The sequence below is a fragment of the Ochotona curzoniae genome, unplaced genomic scaffold (genome assembly GCF_017591425.1).
Source record: "Ochotona curzoniae isolate NIBS_2020 unplaced genomic scaffold, NIBS_Ocur_1.0 contig_883, whole genome shotgun sequence".
In the NCBI taxonomy this organism is placed as follows: domain Eukaryota; kingdom Metazoa; phylum Chordata; class Mammalia; order Lagomorpha; family Ochotonidae; genus Ochotona; species Ochotona curzoniae.
In genome coordinates this window covers 43,029,132-43,042,818 of record NW_024466599.1, presented here as the reverse complement: position 1 = coordinate 43,042,818, position 13,687 = coordinate 43,029,132, and the positions used below count along the sequence as shown (strand labels likewise).

At 49.5% G+C, this 13,687-nt stretch overlaps 1 protein-coding gene across 1 annotated transcript in view; it reads left to right on the top strand.

Annotated features, from left to right (window-relative positions):
- The first annotated feature begins 943 nt into the window (after positions 1–943).
- B3GNT2 (UDP-GlcNAc:betaGal beta-1,3-N-acetylglucosaminyltransferase 2) overlaps positions 944–13,687 on the top strand; it is a 30,784-nt gene continuing 18,040 nt past the window's right edge. The window contains exon 1 of the mRNA XM_040993382.1: positions 944–1,178. The gene's annotated coding sequence lies outside the window, so the exon portion shown is untranslated. The remainder of the gene's footprint in view (positions 1,179–13,687) is intronic.

Genomic DNA, 13,687 nt, shown 5'->3' with positions numbered 1-13,687 from the left:
GCCGCTCAGACCCGGGCAACTTCTCCATCCGGTTGTCCCGGGCCGCGGCTCGGCCTCACCTGGGAACGCAGTGTTCGGGAGAGCCGGCAGGGACGCCGTCCGGAGCGGGGCGCGGCCGGCTTCCCGCAGCGGCCGGAGCGGCTCCCTTGGGGTGTCTGCCCTGCCCGAGTGCGGGCCCGTGCGAGCGGGGGGCCCTGTACTTCGCGTCTCCCTTTGCCTTGGTATCGCGGGGGAGAAGTGTGAGACACGCCTTTCCACCCCTGCCGACTCCTGAGTCAACCTGAGGGCCCGAGGGCGGTGCGGTGGCCTGGGGCATCCTAGGAGGTGACTGCTTACACCGGGCGGGCCGGGGCGCGAAGGTCAAGTCTCACTTGGGCCCCGGTGTCGCTCTCTGCCTCCCTCGCGGGGACCTTGCGCTCAGCGGCCCCAGCACTCGCGGTGCGGCCTGCCTCCGACCTGGGCCTAATTACAAACCGGCTCGAGCCAGAAAAAAAAAAAAAAAGTCACCGAGGTTCTGAAGAGATGTTTACTCCCGTCAACTGCGGACAACTCCTGTCAGAGTGTAGTGTTGGCGGGGCGGTGGGGGAGGGAAGCGCAGGCTTGCCCAGTTTTTTGGGGGGCGGGGGTCTACTTCCCAGGGGGGTTCCCTTTCGGTCCCGGCTTAGCCCCAGACTTTCCCAAGGCGTGGGCGTAAGGCCCCGGCGGGGTCCCCGGAAGCCGCGGGCGGCACGAGCCAGGGCGTGTCCCGGTAGCCGAGCAGCTCGTCGCCGGGAGCCGGGCCTGCCGCCCAAAACTTGGGGCGCCGGGTAGTGCTGGGCGGTGACGCGAGGGGCGGTGCTGGGTCTGATTGGAGCCTCCCGAAGGGGCGGTGTCGGGCTGGGCGCCGGGAGGCGGCGGCACCGGCGCCGGGACCGAGGCGCAGCGGCAGCAACAGCAACAGCAACAGCAGCAGCAGCAGCAGCAGCGTCGGAGGCAACAAGTGCCCTAGGCGAGCCGAGCCGAGCTGAGCCCGGCCGGAACCGGAGCCGACGCTGGTCGGGCCGCCCGTCCAGGGCTCCGCGCATGGAGCGTGAGCGGCGGCGGTCGCCGGGCTGAGCCGCGCCGAGCGGCCCGGGACGTGCATGCGGCCGCGATCTTTCGTCCCCCGCCCCGCCGAGCTGGAGCTGCTCCTGGACAAGGTAGGAGCCGGGCGAGTGAGTGCTGCTGCCGTCCTCCACCCCCACCCGACCTCCCCGGGGCCAGCTGCCCCTCCCCACCCCCACCTGCCGGTCCCTGCGCACCGGCTGAGGACACCATTCCCAGGTGGCTCCTACCGCTAGTCGGCTGCCTTTATATTCCCCGGCCCCGGAGGGAACCGGTAACGAAACTGCCAGCTGCGTCTTTGGAGCCTCTCGCTCCCATCCCACGCCTGCCGGCCCCGGGGCTTGGGGACACCCCCTCCTCCGCTGCACCCCGACTTCCGGGGACCCCCATGTCAGGGGATGCGACTTGGCGGAGCGCGGGTGTGGAGCTCGCACCGCGCGCCCGCCCTCGCGCTGCGCCGCAGGGGAGGTCAGGTGCTCCGCGCCCCGCCCCCACCCGCCGCCTTCGGGCATCCAAAGAGGGGTTTCTGCGAAACTTAGGGCGCACGTTTCGCTTTGACCTTTAAGAAAAAAATAGCTTTTGTGTTGCCCGGTCTTGAATGATTAACCAGGCGTCTCGCCGTAGGGTTGGAGCCGATGTCGCCGGCAGGCCCCGGGAGCGCGCGGGGCCAGCGGGCTGGTGGGTTCGGGTCGTCCCGCAGGGTGCGGGCCCTCCGCGGGCTTCGCTGTCTACTGCCGGGTGCGCTCCAGTCTCTGCATGGTACCCCCGGGGGTGATAGGGAGGAGCAGACCCGAGGTCCCTCCGCTCCCCTGTTAGTGTCAACGGCGCTGTGGTACCTGAAAGCCTTGGGTGCATTAGTGACCCCGGTGGGGGCTTCCCTCCCAGCGCGCAAGGTGCTCGGTCTTCGCCTCCGTCTCCTCAACTTGGCTGGAGCAGTGTTTGGCCTCCCCAGCCTGGCATTTCACACTGCGAAGCCAGTTGGTGAAGATGCGCTTCTGCTTGTCGCAACATATTTCTGCGGCGTAATTACTTGTGGCTGGAGAGACGCCGGGATGGTTGGCGAGGAGGCGACCAGGACAGCGGGTTGGGTCCTTCCTTGGTCCCGGCGTCCCTGACAGCTGATCCTCAAGAGCAGAACAACAGGACGGGCAGTCTCGCACTACGGTCCTGCCCCCCGCTTGTGTCTCTTGTGAATACGGGCTGTGAAGCCTGATGGGATTGGAGAGTTTTTGTGTCCTTAAACCCAGAGGCCGTTTTACGAGTGGAGAAGTGCCTAAGACTTCCTAAGCTCCGAACTCCGCTTGAGTCATCTGAGCCAGCCTTTCCAAAAGTGGTTGTTGTTCAGCCTTGTATCAGAAGCCACTTTTGGAATATTGCTTGGGATATTGCTGCTTCCCTTGGGATCCTCCCTAGAATGACTTTTCTTGTAGCTTTGGGTGTAGATGACCATCTCTGCCTGTCTCAAGGCCTTCAGACAGGAGGTTTTTGTGTTTTTTTTTTCCCCACCCTCACCTTTCGCTTGTCTTTATCCTTCTGGTTCTGTGCAGTGACCTTGGGCAAGGTATTTGTCTGCAGAGTTTCATGTTCTGTGTTGGGTTATTCGTCAGGGTGGTATCTGGGTCCACGGGGCATGTGGGGTGTTTGCCCTCCCCTGGCACTGAACGGTGGGAGTTCAGAACTGCCTCAAGACTGGTGGCAACTGCCTACTTAATAAAGTCCCTCCTGGTCTCAGCTTCTCCCTAGCAAAAAACCGGAGGCATGAGACAGATGTTCAGGTTTGTCTGAGACTGGAAGATCCCACATTTGGGATATGCAAGTTGTGAATTTTTTAAATCAGAGGAATCAGGTAGTTTTCTGAAGAAAATCTACATAACTTGCTTGTGGAAAATGTTGATTTTTTTTTCTTTTGGGCTTTTGATGAAAGTTTTGTAGCCTTAAAGAGTTTCTTGTATTGAAAATGTAAATTTACATTTTTTATTCTAATATATTAAGGTTATGTCAGAAGTATTCAAGCGGAACTGGCAATTCATGTTTGATTTATTTCACTATTATGCTCAAATGTGTGTTAGAGTGAAAATTAGGAAATGAATGAGCACCCCCTCAATTATTATTAACCATTTTCCTTTATGTGATGCATTGTTGGGTGTAAAGAATTGATAACTGCAAATGGCTGCTTTCAAAAACATTGAGATCTTGAAACCAGGGTGCTATTTGGTTATGCAATCTATTGCAACACACTGGTGGTGGTGCATGAATGAGCGGGAGTGAAAAATTGTCATGGAGGTCTTTTGATCTATATGGTATACAGACGCCCAAGGGAAACCAAAGTCATTTCAATCAATCCCACTTTGTGTGTGTGTGTTTGTACAGAAGGTTAAAGCGTAACTTAGGCTCCGGTCATTTGAGAGTGGTGTTTGGTGACAGCATAAATGAAAGCAGCTAGTGTAAAAGACAGCACAGAGCACCCAGCAGATACAGCCCCAGCTGTCTCCTTTCTCCGGTGGGTAACTGTTACTAGCTGCTTGCCAAAGAGGCCTCCAAACTGTAGTATGAATAAATTCCTCTCTCTGGAGAGGCAATTACTGTTTGAGTAAGAGGTGAGTGGGGCGAGAATTGATGTAATCGTTTCATCATCACTGTTGGTGATGAGGCTTTGCCAGTCTAAACAAAGCTTCCGGGTTTGTGTTTGATAGCACAATTACTGCTAGGAAAAGTTTCACTAAGTTTTCTCCTTGTTAACTGTCACAGTGCTGATTCTTGTGCTTCCTGTGTGGCCCGGGTCTTCCTTGTAACTGAAGGTTTTGAATGAGTCCTGTGGATGAAGTTTGAACATGTGTCTTGACGTTTTGTGCCATTTTATCGTTAGATATTTCTACAGATGAATCCAGGAACTTCCTGATTTTACTCTTTTCCTGTGCATGTGTGAACATTCTGTTACAGTTGGAGTTACTTTTTAAAAAGAAAAAATGTTCTATTGTGGCTCTAGAAGGACAATTTCTCCGTAGCGAGGAGATTAATACTTTTTCCTGTTTTACTTTCTGGGGCCTTTTAAGACAGATTTCCTGTTCAGATAGCTTCATTCTGATTCTGTTGGGTGTTGCTTACCGTGCCTTTTTGTTTTTGTTTTTTCCTTTAAGACATTTATTTTTATTGGAAAGTCAGATTTACAGAGAGGAGAGACAGAAAGATCTTCCATCTACTGGGTCACTCCCCAGGTGGCTGCAACTGCCAGACCTGATCCTATCTGAGGCCAGGAGTTTCTTCTGGGTCTCTCATGTGGGTGCAGCATTCCAAGGCTTTGGGCCATCCTCTGCTGCTTTCCCAGGCCACAAGCAAGGAGCTGGATGGGAAGTGGAGCAGCTGGGATACAAACTTGTGCCCATATGACATCTTAATGCTCACAAGACAAGCACTTTAGCCACTAAGATACTGTGCTGGGCCCCACTCGTGGCTTGAGAAAGCAATGGATGGTGGCCCAAAGCCTAGGGACCCTGCACCCATGTGGAAGACCCAAAAGAAGCTCCTGGCTTTGGATTGGCTCAGCTCCAGCCGTTGCAGCCACTTGGGGAGTAAGGCAGCAGGTGGACAGAAGATCTTTCTGTTTGTCTCCTCTTCTCTCCATAAATCTCATCTGCCTTTCCAATAAAAATAAATAAATCTTTAAAAAAAAAGTCAAATAGGCAGGGTAATCAGTTCTAGCGTAAGGCTGTGTTCTGTCAGAGGGCCTAGGCTGCGGTTTCATGGTGATGAGTGAGAGCTGCAGTGGATCAGATGAGGAGGCTTTTTTTTACCTCCCTGTCTGGGATACCGTGAAGGGTGTGCAGTGCCCTGATACTAAGCACGGGCATATGCATGCGTGTCCAGCTCCCCAGGGAGGAAGGGAAGGTTTTTCATGCCTCAGAGGGTTCCTGTGGTAGCTCTTTCTGGTCCATACCCACCACTTGGAGGGAACTGGTATTCTTCCTTATCTCCTCACACTCGTGGATCCTTATCAATGAGTCTTGAACTTAATCTGTGTGGAATCATAGAATCCTTGTGCAGTCCGTTGTGAAGCCCACTTGGAACTGACAAGTAACTGTCTCTGAGAGTCGGGGTTCTCTCTTGCAGAATTGGGAAGATAAAGCCCTGCCTCCTAGACTGGCCAGGGAGATTCTGGGCTGTGCCTAAAAAGATGGCTAAGGCAGCTGTGGTTTCTGTGTTGAGCTAAGCAACTTCACGATAGCAGTTATGTTGATTTTTACTGAAAGTCAAGAGGCCAAATCCATGTTGGTTCCACCTTTATTGGTATAGCATTTAGCTGAAATCAGATGTATTTGTGGGGAGTTGGATCCACTGTTTGTAACCAGGACATTGCCTTTCTGGTGACCATGTTTGAAATGCCCCATTCAGAGCTGCTTGGTCACCTGTGTGACAAGCCAGCAGGTGCAGAAGCTTGCACAGTGGTGAAAGCTGACTGTGAAGAGCGTGCAGGAGCCCTCAGTATGTGCCCACAATGCACGGTGTGCTTACTGCTTTATGTTTTATGAAAAGGTTGTTTTGGAAGTGAATGCACACAGCCGATTACTTTAGCTGTGTGCATCAGACAAGCTGTTTTAAATGTTTTCGGCTTCTGTTGTATAGTCACTGGTGTCATGTCTCCATTGTGTGTGTGTTTGATTTATTTTTGGATCCACTCCTTAAATCTTTGGGTATTCTTTCTAAAAGATAGTTTTCTTATGCTTCTTTAGGAAAAAAAAAATTCAAAGTAAGGGAAAGGAAATTAAAATTAGTTCCACCATTCCTGAACACTGTAACCATTGTTAATAATTGCATTTGTACATTTCTAGAATGACTTTAAGCAAATTGACATGGGCCTGGCAGAGGTGATAAACAGAAGGCCTCCATTCAAATCTATCCATGCTTTAGTCGCTACGATGGCTCTCCCTGTGTCAGGTGTACTGGGGACACTGGGGCCTGAGGCTCCAGTAGAGTGGCCCTTGAGTCTTCCTCCCCAAGTGAATCCTCCAGAGGGTATCTAGTGCAATGCATGGCTTGTTCACTTAGCCGGTAGGTATTGGTGCAGTACTCAGTGTATGATTAGCATTGCTCTGCTCTGTCTGTGGATGGGGCATGCGCATCCTGCCCTGTGGAGCTCGTAGCCTGGAAGATGCTGACCAGGACCAGCAGAGGTGTGAACAGAGTGCATGCTGGGATAGCCAAGAATGGCTTGCCCAGAAAGCGGCATGTGCCTAGTGGGAAGGTTGAGTAAAGAGCACTTTGGGGGCAGAGGCGGGAAGGTGGTCAAGGGACTGAAGGCTGAAAAACACAGGGTGCAGCCCAACGGCTCGCAGAGTAGGTTTCCTGGGGAATCAGCATGTGAGTCTGTGGGTTTGGAGTGCAGGTGGTTGAGGGGGCAACAGCTGCAGCGACTGTGCAAAGAAGCTGCACCCAACAGTTCTGGAGGTGGTGGGAGCCGTTGATAGTCCTTGCAGTGCACGGAGCAACATTTGGAAGTGCTGACAAAGTGCTAGACAGCTGGGTGACAAAGAGGTCTGACCGTGGGCCATTCTACACTCTCTTAAGGGGCTGTCTGCCTTTCACTTGCCAATGTCAGTCTGTCCTCAGAAACTCAGCGGTTATCTGTTGAAAGCTGAAATGACTGAAGATGAAGGTTACTTCTCTATTCAGACTCTCCCAGTGGTCCTGTCTCCCCAGAGTAAAGCCAGAGAATTCTCAGGTCACCCACAAGGACTCCCTCGGCTCATCTCAGCCTCATTGGCCCATGCTTTCTTACCGCTACTCTGCTTGGAATCTGAGAAGACAGCCTTTTTTTTTTTTTTTAAGATTTACTTATTTATTTGAAAGTCAGATATACAAAGAGAAGGAGATACAGAGAGGAAGATCTTCCATTTGCTGATTCACTTCCCCAGTGGCCACAATGGCCGATGCTGTGCTGATCTGAAGCCAGGAGCCAGGAGCTTCTTCAGGGTCTCCCACAAAGTGCAGGGTTCCAAGGCTTTGGGCTGTACTCTACTGTTTTCCCAGGCCACAGGCAGGGAGCTGGATGGGAAGTGGGGCCACTGGGATTAGAACTGGTGTTCAAATGGCATCCCGGTGCATGCAAGGCAAGGTCTTTAGCCACTAGGGTATTGCGCCGGGCAAGAAGAAAGACTTTTGATCGCCTTGCTGGCTGAGGCCTCATGCTTAACCCTCCTACTGTGCCTGTGTTCCATCCAAGTGCCTGTCAACCTCTTTGGTCTAGCCATGTGGTTTCATTGTAACTGTGGCCTAAATACTGCTTTCCTGTACATGGGTGCTTGATGTGTGCTGAATTAAGACCGTCTTCTTAGTTGGAATGGAGGATCACACATTGAAAAGTGTGTGTATTTTATTTGAAAGAAGCGGGAGAATAAACAAACAACCCTAACTCCTGGGGATGGGTTGGGAGTTGAAGCATGTGAAGCAGTCAGCCTGCAGCCAGGCATATTGGGGCATGTTTTAGCATATGGGATGTTGGGCCTGTCATTTGCCAAAGTGGGTCCTGGAGGGAGGGAAGGCCTGGCTTTAGGCTTTGGCTCCAGCTTAGCAGAGGGCCCGTTTTCTGGGGAGAGGCCAGGAGCAAAGGCTGCCAAGAAGCAAGGGACTAGGCTAGGACATGGCCCTGAGCTCAGAGTCGGGGAAGGCAGGGCTGGTGGCTGCAGTGTGGGGCATCTGGGAAAGTCAAGGCAGCGGGGGACCAGGCAGATTCTGGATGGCAGAAAGAGGAGGGAATTGGCAAGGTCTAGGCAGGAAAAAGCAGTGCCATCAGGAGTACCCAGCCGCTGGAGAGAGTGGCCTTCCAGGTTGAGGGGATGCCGTGGGTACAAGACCACAAGGGAACAATAAGGGAAGTGCCCGGGTCAGGAGTCCAGGGAGGCAGCCATCCTGGAGGTGGGTGTAGGACTGTCTGGTTATCTGGGACCTTGGAGAAGTAGGTTTTGGTTTCCAAACTGATATCAAATAGCTTTGTAACCATGGTAACCCACTTCTCTTTTTCCCACCCCCTATAAAATAGAATAAAACCTGCATAGAGCCAACTTGTTTATTGTTTGAATTCACTGAAATCATGCATGTGAAAGCATTAACATTCTGGGAAAGCATTTCTATGGACCATAAGCTTTGCTACAGCTTATAATTTGTGCTTCAGGTTTTTTTTTTTAATTGTTTATTTTCTTTAAGAAGTGCTTAATGTCCACATGTTTCTTTGAAGTGTTCCCTTTTTGAGCCCTGATTGGCGAGTATACATAGTTGTGTATATGTTTTTACGCAGTCCCTTCATGTCTGGTTTTAGATGGCTCAGGGGAAACCTAATGCGCTTGTGTGACGTTGAAAGGGTTCATGTGGGTTTGTTGCAAGAACTGTTCTTTCAAAACACAATATCCACTGCATCTGCAATTTTTACATCCACAATCAACTAACTGTGGATTGAAAATGCTCAGAAAAAATTAAAACACTAGGGAAAAAAGTGTACTAGCTATTTGTGTATCATTTTATATCATATTCTATTCTGTCAGTAATGTAGAGATGATTTAAGTACATGGAGTAGGCCAGCCTCATGGTGCAGCAGGTAAAGTCGCTGCTTATGTAACCTGCATCATGTACCAGAGTGGCTGCTCTAGTTTTGAATCAAGTTTCAGCTGATGCCCCTGGAGAGCAGTGGACAACGGCCCATTGCATGGTCCCTTTCCCCTCAGGTGGAAGACTGAGACAAAGCTGGCTCCTGGCTGTTGGTGGCCATTTGGGGAGTCAACCAACAGATGGATGCTGCCTTTCTATTTCTCCCTTTTGAACAAACAAGCAAACAAATCTTTGAGACAGGTATAGGCGGGGTGAGTATTTGGTGTAGCTGTTACGGTGTCTGTTGGGATCGTTGTATTCATTATCTGTATGCTTACTTTCAGCTTCCAGCTGTGCCTCGCATTGCAGTTTTCTACTGATGCACACCTCAGGAGGCAGCAGTGATGGTTCCAGTAATTCGGTCCCTGCCACCTCTGTGGTAGTTAGCACTATGTTCCCTGCTCCAAGCTTTGATCTAGCCCAGCCCCCTCACCTGCTGCTGTGGGCATTTTGGAAGTGAACCAGGAGCTGGAACATCTATAGTTGTCAGTTTCTCTGGCTTTCTCTGGGTATCTCTCTTCTCTGCTTTTCAAGTGAGAAAAAATTAAAAACAAGTGACTTGGAAAAAGCACACAGGAAGAAATGTGCAAATTTAGTGCACATCTTTTGCCATTTTGGGAAAAGGACTTGAGCATCTGCGGGTTCTGGTGTCCGAGGGGTCCTGGAGCCCATCCTTACTCCGTGGGGAACATGCATCTGATGTTCGGATGGATGGATGTGCTTCCCATGGGCTGGTCTGTGGCTGACTGTGAACCTTGACTATAAGGAACTTCTGTTGCTTTTATTGTTTACATGAGATGCAGTCAGTTTTTCTTCTCTCCCTTCACCACATAAGGAATTATTTTCTTCAGATGAACCTAAAATATCTCTCATGAATAGTCCTATTTTTAACTGAATGTTTCTCTCTTGAATTTTTGTACCTCAAGGTTCTGCTGGATCCTTTTTTTTTTTGAAGAGATTCTTTATAATGGAAATTTTTTGAACAAGTGCAGGTGCAGAGAGGTGTGAGGGAGCCCATGGTGGAGCCTCAGCAGTTTCAGTGAGAAGACTGTTCATTCCCTGTCCCGTGGATGCCTGGGGCACTGGGGCACCTTCCAGAGGGAGAAAGGTCCCCAGGGGCCATAGCAGTGGATGCTGTCACTGTAGGGATAGTGGAGGCCATGGGGTGGGAGACTATGGGCGGCTGAAGTGCCAACATGCCCATGCTTGTGGTAGTTTCTAGTACAAGTTGAATATACCTGATCCAAAAATCCAAAATACTCCAAACCCCAAAACTCCTTTTGAGTACTGACATCATTCCATAAGTGGAAAATTCCATACCTGAGTTAATGTGACAGGTGACAGTCAAAACATAGGCATACTAAAAGTACTGTGCAAAATTTCCTCCAAGCTATGCAGACAAGCTGTATATTAAACATAAATGAACTTCATGTTTTGTCTTGGGTCCCTTCCCCTAGATATCTCATTATATATATGAAAATATTCCAAGATCTACAGAAAAATCCAACTGCAGATCACTTCAAGGCATTTTGGAGAAGGGATTCTCAGCCTGCATCTGAAAGTCATATTCACACTACATTTTTTTTTTAAGATATATTTATTTGAAAGGCAGAATTGCAGAGGCAGAGGGAGACAGACATTTTCTATCCTCTGGTTCACTCCCTAAATGGCTGCAGAGGCTGGAGCTGAGCTGATCTGAAGCCAGTAGCTTCTTCTGGGTCTCTGACATGGGTGGAGGGGCCCAAGGACTTGAGCCATTTTTTGCTACTTTTCCAGGCCTTAAGCTGTGCCGCATTGCTGCTCACCAAGCCTTTTGTCTGGCCCCCATAGATGTACTTAAAGTTGGGGTGGTTAAATTTCTTGGTAGAAGAGGTCCACAGTGGTGTGTCCATGTATTGAGCAAGTAAGATTTTCTATTTTGGTAACACAAAGTTTTCTCTGCAAGTGACCAGAAAAAAGCTATATTACTATTTCACCTCTACCTCAGATATGCACATGTAGTTAACTCTTGGTTGAATGACTGAACAACCTCCCACCACCACTCCAAACCATAGAAAATTTAGGGCCCGACACAATTGCTCAGTGGCCAAATCCTCACCTTGCACTCCTTGGGCTCCCATATGGGTGCCAGTTCATGTCCCAGCTGCTCCGCTTCCCATCCAGCTCCTGCTTGTGGCCTGGGAAAGCAGTAGAGGACGGCCTAAACCCTTGCAACTTTGCACCCATGTGGGAGACCTGGAAGAAGCTCTAAGCTCTGGGCTTCAGATAGGCTCAGCTCCTGCTTTGCAGTCACTTGGGTAGGGAATCAGCAAATGGAAGGTTTACTCTCGGTCTCTTCTTCTCTCTGTAAATCTGACTTTCTGATAAAAATAAATAAATCTTTAAAAACGACAACAACAACAAAAACAACAAAAAGCTCTAGAATATTCAGAGATTCTAAAAGGACAAAATGTCATTGTTTTGAGGGTTTATATCTTTAAGTCCATGTTATTTATTACATATAGTTTTAAAATTTTTGTTTTTATTGGAAAGGTAGATTTACAGAGAAGGTGAGTCAGAGAAGATCTTAATTTGCAGATTCACTCTGTAAATGGTCACATAAACAGAGCTGAACCCATCCGAAGCTAGGAGCTTCTTCCAGGTCTCCCATGTGTCACAGGGTCCTTAGGTTGGCCATCCTTTACTGCTTTGCCAGGCCACAAGCAGGGAGTTGGATGGGAAGTGGAGCAGCCAGGACACAAACTGGCACCCATATGGGATCCTAGAGCTTACAGGTAAAGGATTAGTCAGTTGAGTCATCACGCCATCCCCTGTATTTATTTTTAAATAAATAAATACCTTATTTGAAAGGTGGAAGGATGGACACAGAAAGATCTTCCACTGCTCTGGTTCATTCGCCAGACATCTGCAAGAGCTGTAGCTGGGCCAGGCCTAAGCCAGGAGGCTAGAACTCCATCTCTGCCTCGCCATATGGGTGGCAGGGATTGAAGAACTCAGGTGTCATCTGCTGCCTCCCATGGTGCACCTTACAGACAGCTGGAACTGAAAGTGGAGCTGGGACTATGGGATGGGGGCATCGCAAGCAGCATCTTACCTGTTGTGCCAAATGGCTGCCTCTGATCTATGTTGGTATTCAAAAGCTGACTGTTCTAAATATCTGTCAGTTACATGCTGAAATTTAATCAGCATTTGAGAAAGGCAGGAAAGGACCCCAAGAGACAAGAGTTGGGGAAAAGGAGGAGTGCTTTTGCTTGTTGGGTGCTCTGTGTTGAAGTTGCTACCCCAGGGTCCCATGAAACACAAAGGCTGTCTTCTAGAGGAGGATGATCTCGGACTCCCCCAGGCAAGTTCGGGTTAATTGGCCTCTCAGTGTTTGTGTGTGGATGGGATGCTGTGGGTTGGGCAGGGGCTGCCAGCCTTTCCCAGCAGTTGTGGCACTTGGGGGTGGGATGTGAAATTCCTGCCTCCCTGAGAGTCAAGAGCTGTATCTCAGCTTTTCTTGAACCTTCTTGGCTGGGGAGCATTGCTGGAGAAGCGGATTCAAGGTGATTTTTGCTCCCTCTTAGGGAATCCCAGCTGGTAAGTTCCACCTCCCAGGAGGAAGGTTTGAGCCTGATCTGCAAGCAGTGGGCCAGGGCTGAGAAGCAAGAGAAGCGATATTTCAGGCTGGCAGATGCCAGCCTAAGCCCCAAGGTATGCATGCAGAATGGCAACAGCCAGTTAGGGGTGTTGCTGTCCAGGAAGGCTATGGGACAGGATTAGGGGTGGCCTGCCCAGATGTGGGAACAGGTCTTAGAATGCTCAATGAAGATGCAGATGGGTTGCCTGCCTTCACTTTGCCTGGAGCACAGTACCCCAACCTTGTAGCTCTATGCTTTGCTCATAGAGTAAGGATCCCAGTCACAGCTTCACAGAATTGTGTACCCAGCTGGGCCCTTGACACTTGACCTGGTCCTTGAACAAGCCCTGGTGGATGAGCAGACACCAGATGTGCAGGATTTAAGGAACGTCTCTGACACCTGCATGCCACATCTCATCTTTCTTCCATCCCACAAGGTGTAAGATGGCCAGCCTTCCTGTTGGTTCTCTTTACTCCAATGCATTATTTAAAAATCCCTGCCCAGGCTAATTTTTGCAGAATTTTCTGTGCCCATTTTTTGAATAGCAGCTCAGATGCTGTGTCCCCGGGAGCCACCAAGTGGGCCTGTGAGAGCAGTCCTGGAGGCCCTGGTTCTGCTTGCTGGGACACCTTGGTGCCCCTTTCCCTGGACATAAAGGAGAATATGTCATGGGAGACCTTTGTTGTTTAGGCTGATAAATTGAGACTTAAAAAAAAAAAAGATTTATTTATTTTTATTAGAAAGACAGTTTACAGAGAGAAGAAGAGACAGAAAGATTTTCTATTCATTGATTCACTCCACAAGTATCTGCAGTGCCAAGAGCTTAGCCAATGCAAAGCCAGGGGCTTCTTCTAGGTCTCCCATGAGAATGCAGGGTTCCAAGGCTTTGGGTCATCCTCTACTGCTTTCCTAGTCCACAAGCAGCGAGTTAGAAGGGAAATGGAGAATCTGGGACATGAAATTTAGACCTTCTCAGGGAATTTACTGAATGACTTAAAATACCCACAGTTAATGTCATTGATATCAATTTATTTATTGAAGTTACAAAAAAAGGCTTTTTAAAAATATGCTATGTGTGATCCGAAGTTTTATCATATTCAAACAGTGCTTTCCTGGAGATTCCTTGTTTATTTTGGAGGGAAACCAAATGTAAGTATTGGAGGAGCATGACTTAGATACTATGAAATGTGTTTCCATGGGGAGAACACTTGCCAGATATGACTTAGAGGCAATGGGGAAGGCAGTGATTATTTTGAAAAAGTAATTTTATGGAGTGCTTATCGGAAGTAATATAAAGAAGAATTCATGCCAAGGAAGCTGGGTGTCCAGCTGCTGAATAATAAAATGTG